Genomic DNA, 23,759 nt, shown 5'->3' with positions numbered 1-23,759 from the left:
AGAAAGAATGAATCTGGAAGAACACCTTAATTGAATGCAGATGGTACACGAGAAGGAGAATGTTCAGTTAATGAATGCTCACTTTGTTAAGATATATCAACCAGGTGTAGCATGGTGCACAGTGCTACTGCTACATAGGATGAAGAATAATTAGAGGTGCATGAAAATGAGGTTGAAGGGCTGTTGCACAACCTGGATAAGAATTCGTCAGTAGGGACACGGAATATCAGCGTTTGCTAAAGGAATGTTCAGCTGAATTGGCTAGGCCTTTCACACATTTGTATAACTTGAGTCTGTACAGGAATTATACTACAAGAATGGAAGGAATGCATGATACTTCCATTACACAATGGTGGGACAAACATTGATGTGTCTAACTACCGACCTATTAGTATTTCTAGTGTGGTAGTGAAGATTTTAGAGAAGTTGGTAAGAACTCGCATACAGAAATGGGTAGACAAGCATTCTATACTCTGCAGGGAACTGCATGGGTTTACTAAAGGAAGGTCATGTTTTAGCAATTTGCTCATATTTTATAACAATGTTTTGGTCGAGTTGGATAAGGGAATGGATACATTATGATAATGTTGGATTTTTCTAAGGTATTTGATAGGGTACCACACGATAGACTGTGGTGTAAACTGGAGAATATGAGATTAGAACATAATCTATTGACTTGGATCAGGGGATGGTTGACAGACAGATATCAAAAAGTGGTATACAGTAGGTGTGAATCGGACAAATTTAAGGTATCCAGTGTTGTACCTCAGGGTTCAGTCCTTGGGCCATTATTGTTCAATCTATACATTAAAGACATCAATCAGGGTCTATCATCAGATATGCAACTGTTTTCTGATGATGCGAAGATAGGCAGGGAAATCAGGGAGGCTACTGATACTCAGCAATTATAAAATGATTTGAATGGACTGGAAATCTGGGCAAATGAATAGTCATCAAATCACATTAGACTAATGTGACAGCCATATATGAATGTTCCCAGTAGCATTTCTGGTATTTACAGTTTATTTATTAAGCCAAAGTAACACTCTTATCTTGTTCATCTTCAAGTTTCACTATTTCTTCACGAAATTTTGCAATTGTTTCTCTAGCAGTCTTCAATCGCTCCTTAAGATCTGTTATCTCAAGCCGGATTTTATTTTTGGCTGATAAAATACAGTGCAGTGTTTTCTCTTTCTTTTCTTCAAAATCTGTTTCGTGTTTATATGGTCCTAAAGTCAACTGACGTGAACTTGTCAAGAGCTGCTTCATCATGGCTGAAGGGTCCCGAAAAATTAGTTCATCATAAAATTCAGAGACCAGAAGTTTTTTTCCTAGCATAATATTTGTTTCACTTTGAAACAGTTTCAAAATACGATATATTGTAACAGGTCTTTCGTTAGTATCATGAAAATAGACTTTGATGACAAATTCGCCCCATCCAGTTTCTGTTACTTCATATGGTGGTTTGGTCACAACTCGATTCTGATATGCATAACTTTCATGCAGCTTAAAATGGACTTGCTTCACATAAATTGACATGTTTTCATTTCTATATGGCTTAACATAAACTGTCCACTGATGAGTATGACCATCTTCTTCTCTCTTTTTTCCAAAGTAACGGGCAACATTCCCATAGACTACCGGTTTAATAATTGTAACCCCCTTTACTCTACCACCTGAATCTGATCCAAATTCTGCCATTTTGAATTTCAGTACTGCCATAATGAAATAGATGCATTTGACTCCAAAAGGAAAATTATCCTGTTCAGCACAATCATGATGGAACTCATTATAATTTTTTACAGATTCTTGGCTTTATTACAACCGTCAACCACAACAACAACAACTGGCGTGTGTAATAATAATAATAATCATAATAATAATAATAATAATAATAATAATAATAGGTAGAAAAAATGTGTTTAAAATTTATGACGTCCACGTAATATGTGACATCTTTCTGTCTGGCTCAGTCTATTATCCCCTGTTACGATTTCTGGAGACACTCTGCCAGAATAAATTTAACCAATTTACTGCAATGGAATTATTTACTGATGATATTAAGCTTCAATGTTTGAAGCTTAATATCACAAAACATAGCTCTTCCATATCACAAATCACATAAAACTTTTTCCATTGATAAACAATTGGTATTTGGAACACATTTCCAAAGAGAGTGTGTACTGAGTACTAGAAGCATGAATGTACATGAGGTGTACGACCATGGTCATGATGATTATTAATAACCTGCCATAGTGAAATTTCAATTATTATTATTATTATTATTATTAACGGGGGAAGAAAATCACATCACATGTAGGAACTGCCAGAGAAACATGCATTTTCTATGTTCAGGATTGTCTGAGTCTACTTGGCAGAGAAAATCAAACAAGAATCGTGACGAGTGGAAGTGTCCCCATTGCAGAGACAACAAAGGAATGCCGCCTTCGACCGCAGGCGGAAAACAGCACGTGCAGAAAACAACCGCAGGCAGTAAACAGCTATCAACAACAGAGGGAATTAAAAACAAAGAAAACAACAACGGAAACCCAGTTGAGCCATCTTTAAATGCATTACTTGAAAATAGATTACAAAACCTAAAAGACTGTTTAATCGATTTTGTTGGGGAACTATTTAAAAAATATACCCCACAAATTACAGGAAAATTCAACCAATATGAGGAATTTATTAAATTTAATAATAACTCGGTAGAAGGTGTATTACAGACCGTAAGAGAAATTAAAAACTGCATTAAAGAGCTAACGGAAAGACAGCATAATTTAATAAAAGAGACAACGGAAGTTGACTGATAGGAGAAAAAGAGGGGCTGTGATAGAAAGTTTAAAGTTACTTAAGTTGTAGAGTTTTATAGGATAGTTGAAGGGGAAATGTTTCAGCACTTAGCTTAAAGGGACAGAACGAGTGATCATTCCTGGATGTTGAATAAAACTATGGTTAGTAGGGGTGTGAGCACTAGATTTTTTGCTTGGAGTGTTGTGACGGTTAGCCTAGTGGTTATGCGCTTCGCAACCATATGCCTGGGGAAGGAGTGTCCTAGGCTCGATTCCCGTCGACGACGTGAGAAGCTTAAGGATCTTCCTCGGCCATAGCCAAGTTAGCCGGTCTTGGGCATGGACAGCAGGTTTTCCCTCCAGTTTATCTAGGGTTTTTCATCCCGTAAACAGGCAAACCGGCCCCGTGAAGACACGCTGCTACAGTCAAAAAAGTACATTTCCCTCTCAACGACAGGCCGGCTGGGAGGGTCCACGTGTTACGTCGTATCTACGTAACACGTGGACCCTGCAATGGAAGCGGGAAAAACACACAGAGGAAGAAGAAGTGTTGTGAATGAGTTGCCAGAGTCAGTTGCGAGTGCTTTGTCTGGTAATGTGTTCAAGGATTGTAAGTTCATTTGTCTGTTAATGAGTATGATAGATTATGTGTATCCACAAAAACTATCCACAAAAAGTTGGGTCTCCGTCATGAGCCTTTGGATCCCATGGACACTAGAATATGACACCAGCGAGTATCATATTATTCCTGCCCACCCCCTGCTGAAATCTATATTTTAGCAATCACTCCAATCCTGGACGCCCACACACACACATATATATATATATTATATATATATATATTTTAGCAATCACTCCAATCTTGGACGCCCACACACACACACACACACACACACACACATATATATATATATATATATATATATATATAAAAGTAAACAAAGCGAATGACGCCACCATGAAGTTTGCAATATTTTTAGTCTCGGTGCGCTTGTTCATGACTACGCGCTAAATGTAACATTAGTTGTGGTCGGTGTACATTTTCTTCTTATGCGAAGAATCGAGATACTCAGCTGTACCTTCAAAGTGCTGAGAAGCGAAAAAGTGAAAGAGCGATGGAAAAACGAATAGCACGTATGCTCTGTATATAATATATATGTAGTACGTGCATATGTATGTATGTTAATGTACATACTTGTTTATTTACAGTTATTGCATGTGTCTATACTCGTAGAACACTTACTGCTTTCCAGCCTATAATACACCTGTTCTAAATGAAAAAGTAAAAAAAAAAAAAATGAAAAGAAACTCCAAATATAGAAAAGTGATGTTTAGCAAAGCTGTTCTTACTGTAAACTGTATGAATTCGGAAGTTCTACTTAACTGATTACTTGAACACTGGCAAGTTATTTTCAGATAAATTATCAGGTATTACATCGATGGTCGTATATCAAATTTTCTTTATGTTTCTAAAGATTCTGATTTTCATGTATATAATTTTTATTCTGATTACTGCGTTATTTACAGGTCGTGTGTATGTTACTGGAACTGTATTCTATAGTGAAATATGTATGAAGTTTTGTAAATTATTATTATTATTATATATTTTTTCATCATATCAAATTACTGGTTCAAATTGGTATATGTATTATACAAGGTACTAAGCTTGTTGCATTTATCTAAGTAATATTCTCTATTATACAAAGCTGTTGCATCGTGAACATTAGTAATTTAAGACCAAGGATACAATGATTTTGCATGCATTACTCAGGTTAACATATTCCAATTTCCAGAGATCTCTTTAAATTATTGAATAGGACAAGGAAATATGAATATTTTTTGTAGCAGTATGATTATGTTCAGTATGCTGTGAGCTAGACTTATCTTAAGTGAGATCAGTGATTTCACTAATGAGTACATTTTTATATGAATGCACATGGGCAGGTATGGGACAGTGGGAGAAAGAATCTTGGTGCACCAGGATTGAGCACACTAATTGGAAATGTCATCATTCAAAATTGGTGAATATTTGACAATGTTTAATTAGTGTGGGAAGTACAAAACATTAAAATTCTGGAATGTCTTAGTGAAAATCATCAAAGAAGTTAATGGGTAGGCTTGTGAGTTTCAACAGAAGCCAATTATAGGGATCAGTGAGATGCTGAAGCATCACTCTAATTATGTTAAAGAAATCATCAAAGATGGATTGTATTTTCATAAAATAATAACATGCAATGAAGAGAAGGGACCATTCAATCATGACCCACTGCTGTAGTGTGTGTGTGATTAAAAGAAGCAGCTAAATTTCAGTGTCTAACTGTGCCGCCTAAAGACAGGCCATATTTTTAGAACTGGGCTATACCTTAAAATGTAAATTATCAAGAAGGCTAAAGCCACACAAAATGATCATATTTGTATATCATGAGCGAGTACCTTTAGTCTGTCAAAAGAACAGCAATACACTTTGATGGTAGCAGAGTTTCAAGTATGATGTACTATTTGACATTCTACAAGAATTATTTGACATTTAATAACTATAACACTTTTTTTGAATGTTAGTCAAGTGAGTTCTTCGGACTCCTTGGAGGTGTCACGAATAATAATAATAATAATAATTATTGTCCTACATGTTTCACCGATTTTTGCTATCGGCATCTTCAGGGAATACAATTGGTAAGCTATATGAAGGTAGCAGACTAGATTTTAACTGACAGTTCTAATTCATACAAAATTAGTATTGTGGAGACAATGCGCGTGTCTCGGGAACATGATTTATTTGTTACGAGACATAATGTAATTGGCGTGAAAGTTCATTTCTTTGATGTTTAGTCAAACTTAGCATTATCCATATGCTTAAGAAAAGAGCTATACATTACACAACAGACCAAGATGACTTACAAAAAGAATTAACTACAATATCCAGAGAGCTATCCTTAAAGACAATGTGATGACACCCAATACATCAGTACTATAACTAATCCATTTGTCAGCAGCATTTCCAAAAAATTAGCTATCCTTCTAAAACCACACAATATTAGCGTAACATTCAAGCCGGTCAATACTATTCGGAAATTTTTAAGATCACCGAAAGACCCTCATCCATTCTACAAGTACTCTGGAGTATATAATATACCTTGCTCCTGTGGTGTTAGTTACGTTGGTCAGATCTCTATAAGCTTCAAAACGAGACAGAAGGAGCACATAGGATATTTCAGGCCTTTCTTGAGACTTTACCTCTACCAACCATCTCATTGAGTGGGATAAGAGTCATATGCCCTATATATAGAAGAGAACTACCATTCCAGAACCTTCAAGGAGGCTGCTACGGTTCTCCGTTCAACAGGAAACCTAAATAAGAATCAAGGTCTAATCCTACCAGAAATCTGGAAAGCTTTAATTAGATCACTAAACATCAAAGAAATGAACTTTCATGCCAATTACATTATGTCTCGTAACAAATAAATCATGTTCCCGAGACACGTGCATTGTCTCGCACAATACTAATTTTGTATGAATTAGAACTGTCAGTTAAAACCTAGTCTGTTATCTTCATATAGCTTACCAATTGTATTCCCTGAAGATGCTGATAGCAAATATCGGTGAAACATGTAGGACGATAAATTAAAACTCACTTGACTACATTCAGAAAAAGTGTTATAGTTATTATACAAGTAGTCAAGAAAGAAAATCACACTATTTGACATTTAGTTGGAAATGTCTGAATGTGAGAAAACATTTATGAGAATTTTTCAACTGAAGGTGAGCTAGTGGATTCTGTATAGGAGAAGCACGTTTCCTTCCTTTCAGACACTCAGTTTTTTACTATCATAAAATGAACAAACCGGCTGGAGAACTCATGATTAACAAACGTAATATGCTAGTCTGCTTGCATTAGTTTGTCAAGTACGTAGCATCTCCATTCTCCATCCTATAGATTCATATCACATGGCTGTTGGCAAAAATCTTTAAATTGTGGAGTATTTTTATTGCCTGGTATGACACATCACTTCATTTACTGGAGATATGAAGTCGCTTGAATAGTTTTTTATTTGATCTCTAAAGCAGGATTATCATTTAAAACATTTTCTTCCAATTGGAAGAAAATGTTTTATAGCTTTTATGACTTTTTTGTGTAGATTATTAAAAAACATTATTAAAACTGACATTATTTAAAAAAAAAAAGTTGCTTTCACTTAATTTTTGTGAGATCCTTCATTTGGGAAGGTTGGGATTTATTATTATTATTATTATTATTATGTGATACCCTCCAGGGAGTCCAAAGACTCATCGAGGGAGGGCACCTATTCTACAACTCGCCATCTCCACCAACTACAACAAACCGCAACTACACCAACGGCATCTACCACCGACCACCATTACTAGTATTTCCACAGACAATCATGAATATCCATGTCCACGGTGGGACTCAAACCTGCAGCCTTTTGGCTGGTGAGCGGATACACAAACCACTCGGCCAACCAGGCCGGCATTTAAATCTCTGAAAGTATAAGGAACCTTTCCAAGATCCTTTTAGATGAAAAACCTTGGCATTATTGGGCTGGCTCAGTTTTGAGTTTAATGGATATTTTGATTGTCTTTTAGGTGGGAGATAAATTTCATAACCTAGGTGAGAACATGCCTACAATGCCTTGAATACCTTGCAAGAGTTCATTCTTTGGTCTTTAGAGCAGGGTTTCCAGATTATGTAAAAAAATAATAATAAATTAATTAATTTGATTTAATAGGTTCTTCCTTAGTTTATCTTATGGTACTAGAAGTTTACAAGCTTTTGTGGGGATAGGATCATATAAAAAAAAAAAAAAAAAGAAAGAAAGAAAGAAATCTGGTCTTATTTGGAAACACCAAGGTTAAATACATATTTCACAGAGACATGTCCCTTCGTGGACCACAGTTGCACTATTCCCCATACAACAAGTTTTCGTTGGTCTCATCAAAATTTTTCATAGGATTTTGTGCAATGGCACTTCTGCCACCGGAATCATTATTATTATTTCGGCATCTTCATAGACTCAGCGAAGGAGATCCACATGAAGTCACTCACTCTCCATCATATTTTTTCTCAAAATCACTTACTAGCAGTGTACAGTACTTACTACTTCCTCTGATGAATTCATATTCTACTCCCAAGCAAATATCTAGTCATTAAATTGTTATTGTTTCCAGCGGTAACTCATTGTTTTCTTTCCTGTGTTGAAATGTTTCAGAATACGAAAGACACAAATATATATTTGTTCAGTGTGTGTGTGTGTGTGTATCATTTATTTTTTTTAAATATCATTTCTGCATGAGAAGTTGCAGAACTTGTAGCACATCAATACTGCATGCGTGTGTGGACTGTGAGATGAAAAATAGAAGGAACCTTTTGATATATATTATTTTATTTTATTTTACTTATTTATTTACTTATTATTTTTTTTGTGAATAGCTGGAGATTATAGTTTTTAGGAATGCTGTGTACAGAAGGCTTTTTTAAATATATTGAGCAGTACATAATCTATATTTGACTTGCAAATCAGCAGTTAGAATTGCAGGAGGTACAGGAAGATGGCTTGAATCAGATGTGAGACAAGGGTGCACATTATCTCAATTGTCATTCATTGTTTATGTGGAATGCATTATGAAGGAATTAAAACTGATTCAGAATTGAAGATTTTAATCTCACTTCTATATTTCATATAGTTGATATTCTAAAATAAATTCAATATAAGTCTGCAGGATTCCCTGACTAAATTCAATAGCTGCTGTAATATATTTACTATGAAAATAAGCATAAATAACAGACAAATACAAAAAAAAATCTGATCACAGATATTTGTGCAAAGTTTTTTTTTAGTTGATTACAAGGTAAATTATACTTCACAAGAAATATTTTGTTTATTCCTTTATTCAAGTGTAAAGAAAGCTTGTGCATGAAGTGTCTTCACAACTAGACTACTTGAATATAAGTATTATATTCAAGTAGTCTAGTTGTGAAGACACAACTAGACTACTTGAATATAATATAATACTTGAATATATCATTTGCCTTAGTATCCCATAATGCACATCACAGTGCATAGCAATATATATACATCTGAAAGGAAGTATACTTTTCATTATGGGATATTAATGCAGTTGATGGTAAGTCAGCACCTCTGTATATGTGTAGTCATGACATTACTTCACATGTTAACTTTGTTGCCTACAATCGGATAAAGGAATAAACAAGAATATAATTTCTTGTCAAGTATAAATTACTTTGAAACAAGTCAAAAACTTTTTATAACTGTCTGGGATATTTTATTAATAAAATGACCTTTTTACTACTTGTATACAGAAAACATGATTTTGGCGTTAATTCAGCCTTGGTATTTCCTACTGATGAGACCTTAATGAAGATTGAAACCGGTCTATGTAGTAACACTTCCTGTAATGCATAGCAATATACATGTCTGAAAGGAAGTACTGTCGACAGAATGTAGCATAGAGGCAACCTGCCTCAATTCGCAGCTTAATAAGGGCGCTCCAGCCATATTGTGGTAGCCGCCATCACTATGACTAATTTAAAAATCCTATTAGCGTAGCAAGTTCAGAAAGAAGTTTTTCCAAGCTTAAACTGATTAAAAATTATTTGCAAACAGCATTGACATAAGAAAGATTGGTTGGTTTAGCAACTATATCGATAGAGGCAGACATAGCTTATAATTTAAATTAGAAGAGCTTATAAACAGTTTTATTGTGCGATATCCTTGTAGAGTAAACATTTAATTAATGTTTGCTCTACGGGGATATTATGTAATTTTTACTATTTACTATTTAAATAATTACTATTATGTAATCTACAATTACATAATAATCAATATTATTATGTAATCGCTTTGCATTAATGTTTCTCTTGTAATAAAAATAAAATAGCAATCAGAGATTTTCTTATTATTTTTGTCTTATAATCCATCAGAGGCGATATTTAATTGTTTGCCTCAGGGCACGATCTAATCTGGCGATGGCCCTGGTGTTTGGCATTATGAGATTGTCAGCACAAGCCTCTTTAATTTCCCTTCTAGCAACATTGCTAGTATCTGCTTGTATCAAGAATAATTTAATAATAAGATGATACACCTTTTTGCTACTTGTATACAGAAAATATATGACTTGGCATGAATTAAATCTTGGTGTCTCCCACTGATGAGACCTCAATAAAGGTCAAAACTGAGATTATAAGATTGTAAAAAGAGTAGAAGGCGAGAGGGAGAAAAACCAGAGTTCCTCCCTGGTAGTTATGTAAGAATGTAGTGAAGAAGGGTGTGAGGAGTAGATGTTTTAAATAGAGAATTGTCAGTGAATTGAACGCATTACCAGAATATGTTGTTAATGCAAGGAGTGTTAGGTTTTAAGATTTGATATAATAAATATGTTGTCAGTTGGATGAACCTCTCACAATGAGTCTGTTGACTCCATGGAGAGTGCAATAATAATAATAATAAATCAGTCTATGTAGTGATCCTTCCCTTCCCAAAAATCATAGCATTATACACAGGTTTACAAAAAAACTTTTGTGGGTGGAAGCAACATAAAAAAATATAAAAGTAATAAAATAATTTTTGTTCCACTGTATACAGTGAAGAAATTGAACACGAAGGCAAGCTGCTTAAAGAAGGATTTGAAAAGTAGAAAATTTTCAAATATGTATTATTGTTTGATAACTAATAATTAAGGAATTGACAGCATACACTAGAAATATAAATAAAAAACAAATCTAATCAATACTTTCCGATATTTCGGCAACATCACATTGCCATCTTCTTGGGAACTTAAAATAAAGAACAGGTGCACGCAAGTGCTACATAACAGCAAATGAGAAATGAAGCGAGGAAGCTACCATTTTCCTAAAGTCCTGATGAAGTTCTTCTGATATATGTTTCCCAAATTTGGAGCAGTCTTATGCAACCAAATGTGTTGAGGTTTGTATGTTCCTAAGGGCTGAGGCTGATTCCATGAATAGTCTTTCATATCCAGAGCGTATGTGTGCAAAATGCAGGCAGTGGGAAGAAATGTGTCGAATTATCAATATCCGACCTTGCTGCTCCAGGAATGGGGAATGAATGTAGGAAGACAAGTAGCGTGATAGGAGAGAATGAAAAAAATATATGTATGAATGAGAAAATAATAGTTGATAGTGTGGAAGGTGTGAGTGACTGTGAAAGTTTAGGAGATGGTTTTGTTTGGGAGAGTGAATTTAGATTAAGAGTGACTGACCTGCAGAGGGAGATAGATGAGCTGAAAGAGGCGGTGGAATGTCTTGTGAATGAAAGCAGAAGTATGAAAGATAAGATTAGGAGAATAGAAGAGATAAATGCAAGCCGAATCAGAGTGGGGGAGAGAGAGAAATTTGGGAGTGTTAGAAGAGGAGAGAAAGGAAACAGAAGAGAGGGAATGAGTGAGAGGTATGTGGGTGCTAGAAGAGGAGAGAATAGAAACAGTAGAAGAGAGGGAATGAGAGAGAGGTATGGGAATGCTAGCAGACGAGAGGATGGAAACAGTAGGAGAGATGGAATGAGAGACAGATATGAAAGTGCTAGAAGAGGAGAGAATGGAAACAGTAGGAGAGATGGAATGAGAGAGAGAGAGAGAGATGGAAATGCTAGAAGACGAGAGGATGGAAACAGTAGGAGAGACGGAATGAGAGAGGGATATGGAAGTGCTAGAAGTGGAGAAAATGGAAACAGTAGGAGAGAGGGAATGAGAGAGATGTACGTGAGTGCTAGAAGAGGGGAGAATGGAAACAGTAGGAGAGAGAGGTATGGGAATGCTAGAAGAGAGGGAATGAGAGAGACCTATGGGAATGAAAGAAGAGGAGAGAATGGAAACAATAGGAGAGAGAGAGAATGGTAAGAGGTATAATGTATGGCGACTCAATGATCCGTGGTGTTCAAGATAGGATGCGTGAGGAGTGTTTGCCAGGAGGAACAATAGAAAGGGTGGCTGTGGCAATTAAGAGAGGTGAAAGGGTGGATGAGATGATTGTGATGGTAGGAACAAATGATTTGAGTGGTAATGTAAGTCGAGCAGCGAGAGATATGAGATTTTTGCTTGAGGCTGTATGGAAGAAGACAGAGAGAGGAAAAATAGTGTGCGTGTTGCCTAGGTATGATAATGATGAACTGAGCAGAAGAGCGGTGATATTGAATGGCATAATAGCGAGAATGTGTGACAAGAGAGGATTGGTATATGTGGATGCTTGGAGTGCGTTTGAGGAAAGAGAGGAATTGTATGCGAGAGACCGCTTACATTTGAATGAGGAAGGACGTAGGCATCTGGAGAGATTGCTGTTCTGAACGAGTCAGTGTGTCCCAGGGAGGATGATAGCAGGGGTGGCTTCTTGTGGGAATGGATACTTGGGAGAAGGGAGACGATGTCAGGTAGCGCTGAGCCCAGTGGAGTCTAGAAGGGATAATGCTGGGTATAGAAACAATGGCATTTATATGTTTTATACTAATGCCAGGAGTATCCGGAATAAGGGAGAGGAATTGGTGGCGCAGATAGCATCAGCCTGGCCAAAAATTATTGGGATCACCGAGACGTGGTTGACAGAAGGGGATATAATAACAGGAATAGAAGTCGCTGGGTATAGCATTTTTCGTCAGGATAGGAGTGGAAAGCGTGGTGGTGGGGTACTGCTTATGATAGTTTATATATGAGATATGAGACAAGAGATCTGGGGTTGATGGTTGATAGAAACCTGAAGTTTAGGGGACATATTGCAAAGGTGGTGAAGGTAACACAGAGGATTGCTGCAATTATGAGAAGGACACTGACCTGCAGAGATAAGAGAGTTATCATTCCGTTGTATAAGTCTCTGATCAGACCACACTTGGACTATTGTTCTCAGATTTGGTCTCCAGGATTTGAAGGGGATAAATTAACTGTGGAAAGGATACAAAGACGGATGATAAAGATGGTTTCAGGACTGTACAAGGATAGTTACGAGGATCGGCTGAGGAAATGTGGACTGCAGAGGTTGGTGGATAGAAGAAGGAGAGGTGATATGATTGAGACTTTTAAACTGTTGAGAGGTGGTTACAGGGTTGACACTGGGAAGTTCTTTCGCTTGGTTAAACAGCGGGAAGGAGTGATGACAAGAGGCCATCCCTGGAAGTTACGAATGGAAACTATGAGAAAGAGGGTGAGGAGTGGTTTCTTTGCGTGGAGGGTGGTTGAACTGTGGAATGCATTGCCTGTTGGAGTGGTGAGAGCGAGAACGGTCAATGAGTTTAAGGAATGGTATGATAGACTTTGTGTTTCTTGGGGGGGGGGGGATCTCCCCCTCGATGAGTCTTGACAGACTTTATGTTCTTAGGAAGGACCTCCCACGATGAGTCTTTCAACTCCATGGAGGCCTGAATAACAATAATAATAATATAACATCATCTAAATAAAGCAAAGAGCTGAGATTAACATCTCTAATTTTGATATCAGATTTAATACCTTCATATCAGATATTCCTTCATAATCTGATGCATATACATAATAAATAATTTCAATTCTAACTGTTGACTTACATATCAAGCAATACTTAGTCTTTATTTGAGATAAAGACTAAGTATTACTTGATATAATGCTCCATTGGCACCATACAACTGTAGCATTTTGAATAACTTTTCTCTTGGTACCTTGTCATATGCCTTTTCCAGATCTACAAAACTTAAATACAAATTTTTATTATGATGGAAGTTTTTTCACTTGGTTATTGCCAATTATATATTTGGTTTAATCCTTTATCCAAGTGTAAGTAAAAAGTTTGCACTTGAAGTATTTTCAGGACTGTGGTAAAGGTGGTATATGTTCTCATCACTTGCCTTAGTATCTCCCATAATGCAAAGCACATCTCCTTGCAGACATGTATAATGCTATGCATTAAGGGAAGGGCCACTACTCAGACCGGTTTTGACATTTATTGAGGTCTCATCAGTGGGAGCCAGACCCAGAGGTGGTGATACTAAGGTGGATGTAATGGAAAGTCATATTTACCTATACCAGTTGCCAAAAGGTATCACACCTTATTATTAAAATTCTCTGGATTAGAGATAAGCTGATGGAAGTGTTTTCAATTGGCTATGCTACCAATTATACATTTGGTTTAATCCTTTATCCAAGTGTAAGCAAACAAAGTTTGCGCCTGAAGTATTTTCAGGACTGGGACAACTCGTGGTAAAGGTGGTATAAGTTCTCATCACTTGCCTTAGTATCTCCCATAATTCAAAGCACATCTCCTTGCTGACATGTATAATGCGATGCATTAAGTAAAGGGCTACTACCTAGACCGGTTTTGACCTTTATTGAGGTTTCATCAGTATATGACTTCTCCATTACTTCCACCTTAGTATCACCACCTCCAGGTCTGGCTCCCACTGATGAGACCTCAATAAAGGTCGAAACCAGAATGGGTAGTGGCCCGTCCCTTAATGCATAGCATGATACATGTCTGCAAGGATATGCTTTGCATTATGGGAGATACTAAGGCAAGTGATGAGAACTTATATACCACCTTTACTACGAGTTGCCCCAGTCCTGAAAATACTTCAGCCACAAACTTTGCTTGCTTACACTTGGATAAAGTATTAAACCAAATATTTATTATATTCCCATGATTTCTCAACTGTCACAGAGTGAAAATCTGATCCTGAGAGCCTCTATTTACACTGAATCCAGCTTGTTCTTCACCAAGCTTACATTCTACAACCCTTTTCATTTGTTTCTCGAGTATACTTGCATAAATGTTACCAGGAACACTCAGTAGGGAAATACCTCTGTAATTCTCACATTCAGTTTTATTTCCTTTTTATATATGGGTACTATGAGAGCTCTACTCCAATCATCGGGAATTTGTCCCTCTGTCCAGGCTGTCTGAACTATGCAGTGCAGCCACTGCAAGACTTTTATATATCCATGCGTGAACATTTCTGGTTGAATATCATCTACTCCAGCTGCCTTCTCACATTTCAGGCTTTTGATGGCTTTTTCTTCAGGTATGGATATGTATTCCTGATTGCATGTCTGTTGAGTGTTTTTACTACTTAGCTATCACTGATTGTTTCAGTTAGCAATTTTTCGAAGAAATTACTCAATACATCATTTAAGTAATTACTTTGAATTCCTTTTACAGCACACTTTACTCCATTTCTAAGCTTTTTCAACAGCCTCCAGAATATTTTGTCACTTTCTTGATATTTATTTTCTATGTTCTTACCAAAAGGTCTTCCAATGACTTTTGTTTAGCTAGTTTTACACAGTGTTTAGCTTTCTTACATTTGTCTTTGTATTCTCTAAAAGCACAGGCTGACATTTGCCAGGAACTTTTGATATGCTGACTTATTTGCAGGAAAATTTTGATATGCTTTCTTCTTTCCCTTCACTGCCTCTTCAATTTCTTATGTCAACCATGGAGTTCTGATTTTTCTATCCTTGCAGACAACCTCTCACCACATGCCTCTCTGGCTGAATCAATCAATCTCTTAGTATTTGTCATTGAACCTCCAAAGCATTAAAACTTTCCTACATGTTCTTCTTTTCAATATGAAATTCAATTTTATTCTTCTCAAGACAAAGTGGTAATCACTTCCAATTTCAAATCCTCTGTACACTCTGGCGTCCTGCACCAAGGCGACAACATCACTATCAACAATAACATAGTCAATGAGAATTATCTTATTCCTTGCCTCTTCTCTCCATGTGAATTTGTGCACATTTTTATGTTGGAACATTGTGTTAGTAATAACCAGTCCATGTTGTGAGCAGAAATCCAACAAGTATTTGCCATTATTATTAACTTTCCTCTTTTCTTCAAATCTTCCCAAAATATTTTTATATATTTGACAATCATTTCCTACTCCGCTATTTAGATCCCCATGAAGAACCAACTTTTCCTTTTTCATTGTCAGTTGCTTTCTCTAAGCCTCAAAATATTCCTCCACTTTTACCTTAGTAGAACCTTCTGTTTGACCATAGGCACAAATCAGTCTCATTGTCCAGTTCCCCATTCTGATATTTGTCCACATCACTGTACTTGATATTGCTTGCCATTCAAGATTAGCCTCATATTTTGTATTTAATACTATACCTACACCTTCTTTTTCCTGATTGTCATTGCCTGAATATAATATTTTGTATTTATTGCTCAGAAAGATCTCACCAGTTTTTGTCTTTTTTGTTTCAGTCACCCCTGTTATGTTGATCTGGTACTTATCCAATTCTTCCTCTAGCTCTATTTCTTTGCCCAGGCTTTTTATGTTGATGGTACCAATCTTGAACTCTGGTGATGTTGAGTTGGGGTGTGTTTTAGGATTTGTTCCAGTAGCTGACTTTTGCTGTTCACTCTGGTTCCCTGGCAAAAAAAATGGTGGCCTTGTTTAACTGGGCAATGCCCCACCTGGCATGAAAATCTTTCATGTTATTCCATCATTTTATATTTTGATTTAATTAAGCCAATAAAAATACAGTTTGGTCGGCTAAATCCCAAATTGTCAGCCCATCCTCATTCGTTCAGTATCCAAGTAGATAACTAACATGGTGCACTACGAGAAATTGAAGATTGGACATTAGGTCAGACGCATTGGTCGGTTCTTCACATTCCTTTAAAGGCTGTGTGGAAGTCTCCCCTCAGTTATACAGCTTTGACTCTTAAGCACCCCTAGATAAGACTTTTGAAGCATAAATCCATAACTGAATTTCATTTGTATTTAACAACATTTAACAGTTAAGAGTGTTCTCTCTCTTTTTTTTTTTTTTTGGAATTTATTTAATTGAATTTATTTATCATCATCATCAAATTCCTGACATATACCCTCAAGGGGTGTATAGGTAAGCTGACAATGTTTCCTCGAGACAAAAACGGGACGGGGCTATGCAATATTCTGCATTCATGAAAAAGTAAGATGATAAAAAAACTTTTATTACATAAACCTATTGAACATTATTCTTCAGTGACAGAACCCGTACAAAATTTAGATAGCCTTAGAGAGGGGGGAGATTGTATTTCACCATGATTGTACCACGAATATTTCTCAGATGAAGTGATCTTAAGCAGCAAATTTCAGTCTTTCAACATCTTATCATAAAACTTCTCATACTCCATGACACAATTTTGTCTTACAACTAACATAGCCCTCATTGTCTCAACACTTAATCTAGATTTCTCCTTTGACCACATACTGTTCATAACAGAAAATATTCTCTCAACATGTCTCGACAATGTGTTGTATACACCTAATTTAGTGTATTGACTAATTTCTCTCTTATTCCATATAAATTTATTCAGTTGACTTCCTACCATACCAGCTTTGTTGATTCTGTTTTCTATTTTCATATTTAATTTACCATCTTTAATTTACCACATTTATTTTACCATCATTTACAAACAGAATGGGTGAGGAAAGATTAACAAAACAAGTGTTCTCTGCCAGGTTGGCAGGAAAACAACCCAGAGGAAGACCAAGATGGTCTTCCTCTGAAGATTATCTTGTAGTCTTCAGAGGTCTTCTTGTAGTCTTCCTATCTACAAAATTGTAGATAGGAAGTTAGTAATGATGTAAATTTTTCATGTACTACTATCATATCCTGTACACCCTTTGAGGGTACATGGCAGGAATTTCATGATGATTTACCATCTTCACTAAAAATCTTGCCTAAGTAGCTGAAATGTTTTACTTGTTCTATAGGTTCTCTATTCACAATGCAGTTGATATTTTCAATGCATCTGCCTATTTTCATTGTCTTTGTCTTGTTATTGCTGACTTTCATACCATACATATTACAAGAGTTATTCAGTTTAGTCAGGGAATCTTGCAGACTTGTAGTGGATTTATTTAGAAGTATAACATCATCCACATAAAGCAAATAAAACATCTCCAATTTTGATATGTTTAATACCGCTTTCCATCATAATGTGATCCATATAGATAATGAATAACAGAGGGGACAATGTACATCCTTGTCTGACACCAGATTTAAATTTAAACCATCTTCCTGTACTTCTTTAAATTCTATCTGCTGTCATATAACTCAAATAAAGACTAAGTATTGTTTGGTATAATGCCCCATTGACAGCATATAACTGTAGCCTTTTGAATAGCTTCTCTCTTGGCACCTTGTCATATGCCTTTTCCAGATCTACAAAACTTAAATACAGATCTTTGTTATATTCCCATGATTTCTCAGCTATGTGTCGTAAAGTGAAAATCTGATCCTGACAGCCTTTATTTGGCTTGAATCCAGCTTGTTCTTCACCAAGCTTCTTTTCCACAATCCTTCTCAATGTTTCTCAAGTATAGTTGCATAAATTCCAGCAACACTCAGTAGAGAAATACCTCTGTAATTCTCACATTCGGTTTTATTTCCCTTTTTCTATATCATATTTCCTATTTCATGTGTACTAAGAGAGCTCTGCTCCAATCATTTGGCTTGTAGAGAGGGAGATTCGTCCCTCTGTCCAGGCCTTCTGAACTGTGCAGTGCAGCCACTGTAAGACTTTTATACCTCCATACTTGAGCATATCTGATCAAATATCATCTACTCCTGCTGCCTTTCGACATTTCAGGCTTTTGATGGCTTTTTCTACTTCAAGTATGGACATGTTTTCCTGACTACATGTCTTGAGTGATTTTTACCACTGTACTGTCATCACTGTTTATTTCGTTTAGCAATTTTTCAAAGTAATTACTCCATATTTCAAGGATATCTATTTCTCCTGTTTTCATGTTACCTTCATCATCTCTAACTTCTTTTACAGCACTCTTTCCTTCATTTCTAAGCTTCTTCAACGACCTCCAGAATATCTTACCACCTTCTTGATATTTATTTTCTATTTTCTTGCCAAAGTCCTCCCATGACTTTTGTTTAGCTAGTTTTACACAGTGTTTCACTTTCTTATGTTTGTCTCTGTATTCTCTAAGAGCACAAGCTGACTTATTTGCCAGGAACGTTTGATATGCTTTCTTCTTTTCTTTCACTGCCTCTTTAATTTCCATGCTGTACTTTAAGGAAGTGCACCATGGAGTTCTGATTTTTCTATCCTTGCAGACAACCTCTCACTACATGTCTCTCTGACTGAATCAATGTTTTCCCTCTGGATTTTCCACTGAATCTCCAAGATTTGGTTCCTGTTCTCAAACTCTTTCGTTTTTTCTTGAATGATATTTGTGTATTTTAGTCTACAGTTCACATCTGAGAGGGTGTTGAAAAAGGAAGCAACTCCACCCTATTATTGGTAAGGATAAAAATGGGTATCACATTAATAAGAAAAATATGAATACCAGCCTGGTTGGTTGAGCAGATGGCATATCTGTTCTAACATGGGTAGAGCAGATATACCATCTGGACAAACGTTTATAAGGCTTGTTTGTGAAACAAGCAAGCAAGCCAGCCTGGTTGGCTGAGTGGTAAGCGCTATCCGCTCTCCAGCCAAAAGGCTGCAGGTTTGAATCCCGCCACGGGCATGGATGTTTGTTTGTGAAAATACTAGTGGTGGTGGTGGTCAACGGTAGGTGGCGTTGGTGCAGATGATGAAGGTAGCTGCGGCTAGTGGATTGGTGAAGACAGAGAGTTGTAGAGTAGGTACCCTCCCTCGATGAGTCTTTGGACTCCCTTGAGGTATTATATAATAATAATAATAACAACAACAACAAAACATGAAAGTATTGAAAATAATCAAAGCCAAACAACTTGCAGATATGAACTGGAGACTCAAAAATACAAATGTTGTTGGGGAAAAGTGAAAGAGTTCTGAAACAAAATCCAGAGGATGAGCGGCAAAATATAAGTAAAGCATTAACTGACTTAGAAGCGTGTAGTGACCCTCTTTGGAAAGATACTTAAATATGAATCCCATGGCATACACAGAGCATTAAAGAGGCAGACCATAAAAAAAAAAAAACAGTATAAAAAGTTCCTTGCTTGTGATTTTTGCTCTTAAAGAATATTGAGAAAAATATATTAAAGCTAAGTTATGGGGAAATTTTCTTTAAAGTAATGGGATGATTTTGTAAAGGATATAGAAGATAAATAAAGGATATAAGTTTCTTTCAGTAGTGTTTTTGTTGTTGGAATTTTTTGTTGTTTGTATTATGTTTTGCTACTTGTTTGTTTGTACTGCTTCTGCTTTTGAAAATGGCATCCATAAAGAAACACATGTTGGTAGCACTTAAGGTTTCAGTATGAAGATCTAGCTCTACCTTGGATTTTTTTGCAGTGGATGTGTGGTGATAATTGCTATATATATGCACCAAAAAAATATGAAAGATGTGTGGACTGTTTGAGTAAACGAGAAGGAAAGCATCAACATATGAAAAGTGTCTTGATATATTTGAGCGGTTAGAAATGGGAGCAAGTGTAGGGACCATAGTAGAAGAGCTTAAGCAAGAGTTAGTGAAAATTAAAAGTGAAATGAAACAACTAGAAGAGGATATTAAACATCTTAAGAAGAGATTGGCTGATGAAAATGAAAAAGGAGGAAGTTTGTATCATGAAGAAAGAATCAAAGGATAGTTGTATACCATTGTATGGGGACTCAATCATTAGAGGTGTGATGATGAGTAATAAAGTGCACAAAAAAGGAACAGTTAAGCAAATAACTGATGCATTACAGAAAAGGAAAGACCAGGTGTCAAAATTAGTAATAGTCATGGGCACAAATGACTTTGTTGGGGAAATAAAGAATGTTGATAGAGACTTGAGGAAGTTGTTGCAGTAGGTAAAGAAGAATAGTGTTGATGGAAAAGTTATAGGTGTATTGCCCAGATATGATAACAGTGAATTGAGAAGGAGAGCAGAAATAATGAATAGTAATTCTCCAGCAGCAAAGAAGCAGACATATTTTTGAATCATTAGAGAAGTCATCTGGTGTAAGGAAGATGCTAAATCTCAGACACATAGAATTTTTGTTTTAGGAGGAAGGACTAATAATAATTGCATTTGCTAGATTTCGGTTCAGGACAGATTATTCATTGTAAATTCTATGTACCTATATACAGTAAAACCCTGTTTTTACGTTCCCGCAATGTACATTTTCCTGCCATTTACTTCATTTTCCGTTGGTCCCGTCTTAAGGCCTATTCTTATGATATATTGTTTTCCCGCCATTAACAACTTGATGTGGACATTATTTCCCGTGATTTACGTTTTTTTATCGGGTGGCAACACTGATTGTCAAATCGATTTCCTCTCATTCAAATCGATTTCTTTGAAAATCTGCTCATTTCTGTTCCCAGATGGCATTACTTTCAGCTATAGTTTCGTTTCCGCCATCACGGTGACTTGCATGCTTGCAGCAGTGATGTAAGTGATGAACGATAACTTGATTTTTCAATCACAGTACAAATTGATATTGCAGAATTTCTGGTTTGTAATATAGCGTGTGTTAGTTGCTTTCAAGTTGCAGTGGTGGATGATCGATGTTAGTAACATGGAGAAAAAAGACAGAAAATGTAGAAGAAAAGATGGCAATTCTGCAATGTATAGATTGGCATGCCAGAACACACGTGCAATTAGCAAAAGAGCTTGGACTCTCCATGTCCACTTTGAACACGATAGTAAAAAACAGGTCAAGCATTGAATGCAATGCAGAGCAATCTGGTGCAATGTCAAAAAAAAACAAAAATATATCCGGACATCAACATACGATGAATTGAATAAACTTGTGACCGAGTGGTTTGTTTCTACGAGAGCGTCGGGTAATCCAGTTGGTGGTACTATACTCCGAGCGAAAGCCCTTGAATTTGCTTCGAGGTTGGGGATTAATGGTTTTACTACATCAAATGGATGGATTAATCTTTTCAAGACTCGTCACAATATTGTGTATAATCAAGTGTGTGGAGAAAGTAATAGTGTTGCAGTGGAAACATGAACTAAAGACTTATTCAGAACTACGAACTGAAAAATATTTTCAATGTCGATGAAACTGGGCTCTTTTATAATATTCTGCCAAATAAAACATTATGTTTTAAAGGAGAGAAGTGTCACAGTGGAAAACTCAGCAAGCAGAGGGTAACTGTTTTGCTCATGGTCAATGCTAATGGATCAGAAAAATTACCTCCATTGGTAATTGGTAAATTAAAAAAGCCAAGGTGTTTTAAGAACGTGAAAAATCTGCCAACTAAGTATGATGCCAACAGCACAGCATGGATGACCAGCAGCATCTTCACATCCACCATGCATGCTCTGGATGCTAGAATGAGGCAAATCACCCAAAATACTACTACTACTGCTAGACAAATGTCCTGCCCCTGAAGATCTGCAGCTTAGAAACATTAGATTAGTGTTCTTTTCTCCTAATTGTACATCATCCATGCCTTTAAATGGAAATATAGAAAAATGCTTGTTGAAAAAGCTTTGTTTATGCATGATGATGATATGGACCCAAAACAAATGACCATATCAATCCTTGATGCCATGCATTATTTCGCCAAAGCATGGTTGCATGTTACTCCTGAAACCATATCCAACTGTTTCCGGAAAGCAGGAGTTATGTTTGTGGATGAGGAGGAACAACTACAGGAGGAAGAAGAAGATATGTCAGAGCCCAACAACTGGTATGTGATGGATGAGTCTTCCTCATTTCAAGACTATGTTGATGTTGATGCTGGTGTGATCACATCAACGGTACCAAGTGTAGAAGACATCCTTTCCAACCACGTTGGTGAAGAAAAAGAAGAGGAAGAAGTGGTTGAAAAAGACTTCACAGTCTTCTTCAACCACTTCTTCTTAACCTAACTTCCCTACTAGTAAAGAATCAGTGGAAGCTATCTCTGTTTTGAGGTGGTATATTGCAAGTGCATCAGGAGACAATGGGGCATTTAATGCCTTATACACTGTGGAGAGGCAGGTGGAAACTTATAAGAGTGCAGAAAAATCAAAAACAATCGATAATTAATTTTTTTTTAAAATAGATAAATGTAAGTAATTGTAAATTCATTTATTTTCAATTATTAAATTTTGTAATCTAGTATGTAGAGTCACATACTAGCAGTAAGTCATCTTTTAGCCTTTTTTTTTTTAATGCTTTTTACATTTCCTGCTATTTACACTTTTTTCCATCAGTCCCCTGGAAAGTGTAAAAAAAGGGGTTTTACTGTATATGCATAAATTCATGGAGAGAGAGAGAGAGAGAGAACATATACAAAACAAGAAATGTCTTACTTATTTTGTCAGTTGATAGTGATATCTTCAGATTAGTCATAAATATCACTATTGAATTGAAAAAGGAAGCAACTCCCACCTACTGTTGGGCAGGAGAAAAATGGGTATCACATTAATAGGAAAAATATGAATACCAGCATGGTTATTTGAGTGGATGGCATATCTGCTCTCAAACCAAGAGTCTGTGGGTTTCTGTTCCAAGATGGGTATATATAAAAGTCTGCTCTGGACAAGTTTATATATCCACTTGAGTTTATAAGACTTGTTTATAAAACTAGCAAGCAAACAAACAGTCAAACAAAAATCAAGAAAGTTTTGAAAAGAATCAAAGTCAAACTACTCTCAGATGTGAGCTGAAGATGCAACTATACAGATATTGTTGGGAAAAGTGAGAGTTCTGAAAACAAAATCAGAGGATGAGTGGCAGAATATAAATAAACAATTAACTGACATAGAGAAAAGCACGTGGTGAAGCTTTCTGGAAAGATAGTTAAATATGAATCCCATGGCACAGAACACTAAAGAGGCAGACCATAAAAAGAAGAACTCATATAAAAAGTTCTTTGGTTGTGATTTAGAGTTTGCTCTTAAAGAATATTAAGAAAAATGTATGAAAGCTGAGTTATGGGTACAATTTTTTTAAAATAATGGGGTGATTTTGTCAAGGACAAGATAAATATCACACAAAGGAAGAATGTTTGTAAAGCTACATAGAAGCTTAGAAGTGGAGGAAAGTGGGAGCACAGGTCATAAAGGTAATATAAAAAGTAAAATAAGGAT

The 23,759-nt window shown here is 36.2% G+C and overlaps 1 protein-coding gene and 1 pseudogene across 3 annotated transcripts in view; one reads left to right on the top strand and one right to left on the bottom strand.

Annotated features, from left to right (window-relative positions):
* Nucleotides 1-1,000: 1,000 nt before the first annotated feature.
* Nucleotides 1,001-1,768, bottom strand: LOC150100773 (YEATS domain-containing protein 4 pseudogene; annotated as a pseudogene).
* Nucleotides 1,769-3,812: 2,044 nt separating this feature from the next.
* The window catches only part of LOC150100772 (uncharacterized), a 36,911-nt gene continuing 16,964 nt past the window's right edge, over nt 3,813-23,759 (top strand). The window contains exon 1 of one of the 3 annotated variants that reach the window (XR_016549129.1): nt 3,813-4,220. The gene's annotated coding sequence lies outside the window, so the exon portion shown is untranslated. The remainder of the gene's footprint in view (nt 4,221-23,759) is intronic. The other 2 variants (XM_090401198.1, XM_090401197.1) reach the window with 2 other exon arrangements.

This window comes from Typopeltis vanoorti, chromosome 12 (assembly GCF_054136105.1).
Source record: "Typopeltis vanoorti isolate ZY-2024b chromosome 12, IOZ_Tvanoo_1.0, whole genome shotgun sequence".
Classification (NCBI taxonomy): Eukaryota; Metazoa; Arthropoda; class Arachnida; order Uropygi; family Thelyphonidae; genus Typopeltis; species Typopeltis vanoorti.
This window is presented reverse-complemented; position numbering and strand designations above follow the sequence as displayed.